Source organism: Struthio camelus, chromosome 22, assembly GCF_040807025.1.
Source record: "Struthio camelus isolate bStrCam1 chromosome 22, bStrCam1.hap1, whole genome shotgun sequence".
In the NCBI taxonomy this organism is placed as follows: Eukaryota; Metazoa; Chordata; class Aves; order Struthioniformes; family Struthionidae; genus Struthio; species Struthio camelus.
In genome coordinates this window covers 9,064,583-9,070,127 of record NC_090963.1, presented here as the reverse complement: position 1 = coordinate 9,070,127, position 5,545 = coordinate 9,064,583, and the positions used below count along the sequence as shown (strand labels likewise).

Genomic DNA, 5,545 nt, shown 5'->3' with positions numbered 1-5,545 from the left:
CTGGGCTGCCCCCCTCTTCCCCGCCTCTTTTGCGGAGCCGGGCGTCCCGGCCATGCGCCACCTGCACCTCTTGCCCTTCTCACTCCTCCTGCCCATCTCACCACTGCCTCCCTACCCCTGTGCACTTCCCCCTCCTCCACCTTGCCTCCCTCTCCAACACTCTCCCCAAATCCATGGCCACCTCCCTCAGGGACACCAGGCCTCTTTCCTCCACCCAGTGAGCCGCCCGCCCGCCCGCCCGCGCCTTCCTGCCTGTCTTATGGATGCCACAAAGCCTTCTCCACCTGCCTCCCTCCCCTCACCGCCTCCCTGGAGCCCTCCTCCAGCTCTCCCCACCGCTGGCCATGCTGGTGGCTCTTCCATGCTCTTGGGCGCCTCCAGGCGTGAAGCCTCTCATCCACAGCAGGAGGAACGAGGAGCTGCAGGGACCCAGGCATCCGCGGCCCCCCCTGCCAGCCCCATTTGCCCCAGGGATGGAGGAACCGTGCATCCAAACAACCCCCAAGAGCTCACCCACTGCCCTCCTTTGGCAGGGACCCAGCAGTCTGGGGGAACCCCGGCATCCGAGGGTTGAAGGCATCCACGTGCCACCCCCAGCCAAACCCCCTCACCCCCATGCACAGAGGACCAAGGCCTCCGGCACCCCCCCACCCCACCCCAAATAGCCAACCTCCCCTGCAACCTGTGTCCAGGGCACCCAGCTGTCTGACCACCCTGGCCCGCCCCGCCCTCCCACCTGCCCTTGTCTATGGAGGACCCAGGCGTCTGCGCACCTCCCCCCATAGCCAAACCCCCCTCCCCCCACAACCTCTGCCTGAAGGCATCCTGGGGACAAGGACATCCAGCTGCTGGTCTCCAGACAACGCCCCCCTCCCCCGGCCCTTTCTTCTATGACGCACCCAGGCGACCCGGTGGCACTCTGCAGCTGAACACCCTCCTCTTGTGTATGAGGCAGCCAGGCGCCTCAGGCACCCAGGGCTCTGGGCACCCCCATCTGGGTAAGTCCCCTCGCCCTGTGAGCAAGCACTTCACCTCCAAGCAGACGCCCACGCACTTCACCAGCCCTTCCTCAGCGCTTGTGCAGGGCACCCAGGCCTCTGCGCACCTCCCCCCCACCCCGCCCAATGTTCCTCCCCGCATACAAAGGACCCGGGTGTCCCTGCTGCCCCCACCCAACTCCATCTACCAGGCTCTCAGGCAGCTGGGCCACCCCCCGCCCTTCCCCCACACACCGAGGGCCCAGGTGTCTGGGCAGGGGAGGGGTGGCTCTTTATTGGCTCTCGAGGGGGTCCCAGGGCACGCGGCAGGGTCACCTCGGGGTGCTGGGGGCGGGTCAGGTGCTGCACACCCGTGTCACGCCCATATCCCATGCCTGTCGCCCCTGCGGCCTGCCCCTCTCCCATGTGTCACAGGCGGTGCCAGCAGGTCCAGCCCCGGGAGTCACGTGTGTGCCACCCCCATGTGCTGGGGCTCACCTCGCGCTGGGTGGCCGTGGCCCGGGGCCTCGGCGGCCACACACTGGAGGCACCCAGAGCGGGCACTGGGTGACCGCAGGTGCAGGAGGACACCTGCGGGTGTGCCCCCCACCCAGAGTGCGCCCCGGCTCAGGCTGTCGGGGGTGGGGGGCAGCGGTGCCTTTGCGGTGGGCTGAAGGGACCCCAAATGCCTCCCAGTCTGCCCAAAGTCCCCTCCCCTGTCCCCAGTCTCCCCCCGCGTCTCCACATGTCCCCCCGTCCTCAGCCTCGTCCCGTGTCCCCCATGGCTCCCCTGCCTGTCCCCGCATCCTTCCCCCGCTCCCCACACGTCCACAATGTGTCCCTCTCAGCCTGACCCCAATCCCCATGTGGCCCCTGTGTCCTCTGTCTTCCTAACCTCGTCCCCACGTGTCCCCTTCGTGTCCCCACAGCCTCCACCCGCTCCCCCGGATCTCCGGAGCGTCCAGGTGGGACGGGACCTCTGGAGACCAACCTCCTCCAACCTCCTGCTCCAGCACGGTCACCCACAGCAGGTGGCCCAGCACCGCGTTTCCCAGGTGCCTTTGGAACATCGCCAAGGCTGGAGCTGCCACCACCTCGCTGGGCAACCTGCTCCGCTCCAGTGCTCCAGTGCTCCGTCACCAGCTTGGTGTCCACCAGGACCCCCCCCAGGTCCTTCTCTGCACAGCTCCTCTCCACCACGTGCCCCCCAGCCTGGCCCGGTGCCTGCGCTTACCCCTGCCCTGCGGCAGGACTCGGCCCTTCCCTTCGTTCAACTTCAGGGCGTTCCTCTCTGGCCCTCTCCAGACCCTCCACGTCCCTCTCAACAGCAAGAACCGACCAAGCCCAGCACACCGGCACTGCCGGATTCCTCCCCACCTTGTACCGCGACACCCACGCCGCGTCTCAGACGGGCACTGGCGTGAGCTCGTCCTTTCAGAGCTCTTCCTTTCGGGGCATAAACCTCCTCTGGGCGGGATTTCTTCCCCAGCACGCCTACGGGAGGAAGCCGCGCTCTGCAGATGCCTCTCTTGGCCGTCCTTGGCCATTCCCCACGGCTGCAGCTATTGCAAGGCACTTATGGGGCGACTCGTGTATTTGTGTGGACGACGGAGCAGCTGTAGCTGTTTCAGTCATACCCCGGGCAGAGCGGGGACTGCTGCAGGCATCTGCCGCGGCTTCCATCACGCTTGGTGCTCACGACAGGCCGAAGTAGCTCAGCTGGGAGAGCGTTAGACTGAAGATCTAAAGGTCCCTGGTTCAAGCCCGGGATCTAAAGGTCCCTGGTTCAAGCCCGGGCTTCGGCACTGGGCTGCCCCCCCTCTTCCCCGCCTCTTTTGCGGAGCCGGGCGTCCCGGCCATGCGCCACCTGCACCTCTTGCCCTTCTCACTCCTCCTGCCCATCTCACCACTGCCTCCCTACCCCTGTGCACTTCCCCCTCCTCCACCTTGCCTCCCTCTCCAACACTCTCCCCAAATCCATGGCCACCTCCCTCAGGGACACCAGGCCTCTTTCCTCCACCCAGTGAGCCGCCCGCTCGCCCGCCCGCCCGCCCGCGCCTTCCTGCCTGTCTTATGGATGCCACAAAGCCTTCTCCACCTGCCTCCCTCCCCTCACCGCCTCCCTGGAGCCCTCCTCCAGCTCTCCCCACCGCTGGCCATGCTGGTGGCTCTTCCATGCTCTTGGGCGCCTCCAGGCGTGAAGCCTCTCATCCACAGCAGGAGGAACGAGGAGCTGCAGGGACCCAGGCATCCGCGGCCCCCCCTGCCAGCCCCATTTGCCCCAGGGATGGAGGAACCGTGCATCCAAACAACCCCCAAGAGCTCACCCACTGCCCTCCTTTGGCAGGGACCCAGCAGTCTGGGGGAACCCCGGCATCCGAGGGTTGAAGGCATCCACGTGCCACCCCCAGCCAAACCCCCTCACCCCCATGCACAGAGGACCAAGGCCTCCGGCACCCCCCCACCCCACCCCAAATAGCCAACCTCCCCTGCAACCTGTGTCCAGGGCACCCAGCTGTCTGACCACCCTGGCCCGCCCCGCCCTCCCACCTGCCCTTGTCTATGGAGGACCCAGGCGTCTGCGCACCTCCCCCCATAGCCAAACCCCCCTCCCCCCACAACCTCTGCCTGAAGGCATCCTGGGGACAAGGACATCCAGCTGCTGGTCTCCAGACAACGCCCCCCTCCCCCGGCCCTTTCTTCTATGACGCACCCAGGCGACCCGGTGGCACTCTGCAGCTGAACACCCTCCTCTTGTGTATGAGGCAGCCAGGCGCCTCAGGCACCCAGGGCTCTGGGCACCCCCATCTGGGTAAGTCCCCTCGCCCTGTGAGCAAGCACTTCACCTCCAAGCAGACGCCCACGCACTTCACCAGCCCTTCCTCAGCGCTTGTGCAGGGCACCCAGGCCTCTGCGCACCTCCCCCCCACCCCGCCCAATGTTCCTCCCCGCATACAAAGGACCCGGGTGTCCCTGCTGCCCCCACCCAACTCCATCTACCAGGCTCTCAGGCAGCTGGGCCACCCCCCGCCCTTCCCCCACACACCGAGGGCCCAGGTGTCTGGGCAGGGGAGGGGTGGCTCTTTATTGGCTCTCGAGGGGGTCCCAGGGCACGCGGCAGGGTCACCTCGGGGTGCTGGGGGCGGGTCAGGTGCTGCACACCCGTGTCACGCCCATATCCCATGCCTGTCGCCCCTGCGGCCTGCCCCTCTCCCATGTGTCACAGGCGGTGCCAGCAGGTCCAGCCCCGGGAGTCACGTGTGTGCCACCCCCATGTGCTGGGGCTCACCTCGCGCTGGGTGGCCGTGGCCCGGGGCCTCGGCGGCCACACACTGGAGGCACCCAGAGCGGGCACTGGGTGACCGCAGGTGCAGGAGGACACCTGCAGGTGTGCCCCCCACCCAGAGTGCGCCCCGGCTCAGGCTGTCGGGGGTGGGGGGCAGCGGTGCCTTTGCGGTGGGCTGAAGGGACCCCAAATGCCTCCCAGTCTGCCCAAAGTCCCCTCCCCTGTCCCCAGTCTCCCCCCGCGTCTCCACATGTCCCCCCGTCCTCAGCCTCGTCCCGTGTCCCCCATGGCTCCCCTGCCTGTCCCCGCATCCTTCCCCCGCTCCCCACACGTCCACAATGTGTCCCTCTCAGCCTGACCCCAATCCCCATGTGGCCCCTGTGTCCTCTGTCTTCCTAACCTCGTCCCCACGTGTCCCCTTCGTGTCCCCACAGCCTCCACCCGCTCCCCCGGATCTCCGGAGCGTCCAGGTGGGACGGGACCTCTGGAGACCAACCTCCTCCAACCTCCTGCTCCAGCACGGTCACCCACAGCAGGTGGCCCAGCACCGCGTTTCCCAGGTGCCTTTGGAACATCGCCAAGGCTGGAGCTGCCACCACCTCGCTGGGCAACCTGCTCCGCTCCAGTGCTCCAGTGCTCCGTCACCAGCTTGGTGTCCACCAGGACCCCCCCCAGGTCCTTCTCTGCACAGCTCCTCTCCACCACGTGCCCCCCAGCCTGGCCCGGTGCCTGCGCTTACCCCTGCCCTGCGGCAGGACTCGGCCCTTCCCTTCGTTCAACTTCAGGGCGTTCCTCTCTGGCCCTCTCCAGACCCTCCACGTCCCTCTCAACAGCAAGAACCGACCAAGCCCAGCACACCGGCACTGCCAGATTCCTCCCCACCTTGTACCGCGACACCCACGCCGCGTCTCAGACGGGCACTGGCGTGAGCTCGTCCTTTCAGAGCTCTTCCTTTCGGGGCATAAACCTCCTCTGGGCGGGATTTCTTCCCCAGCACGCCTACGGGAGGAAGCCGCGCTCTGCAGATGCCTCTCTTGGCCGTCCTTGGCCATTCCCCACGGCTGCAGCTATTGCAAGGCACTTATGGGGCGACTCGTGTATTTGTGTGGACGACGGAGCAGCTGTAGCTGTTTCAGTCATACCCCGGGCAGAGCGGGGACTGCTGCAGGCATCTGCCGCGGCTTCCATCACGCTTGGTGCTCACGACAGGCCGAAGTAGCTCAGCTGGGAGAGCGTTAGACTGAAGATCTAAAGGTCCCTGGTTCAAGCCCGGGCTTCGGCA

General features: G+C 66.9%; 1 non-coding gene across 1 annotated transcript; it reads left to right on the top strand.

Annotated features, from left to right (window-relative positions):
- The first annotated feature begins 5,472 nt into the window (after window positions 1-5,472).
- TRNAF-GAA (transfer RNA phenylalanine (anticodon GAA)) lies at window positions 5,473-5,545 on the top strand. Its single transcript has one exon. It is a non-coding gene; the product is annotated as a tRNA-Phe (tRNA).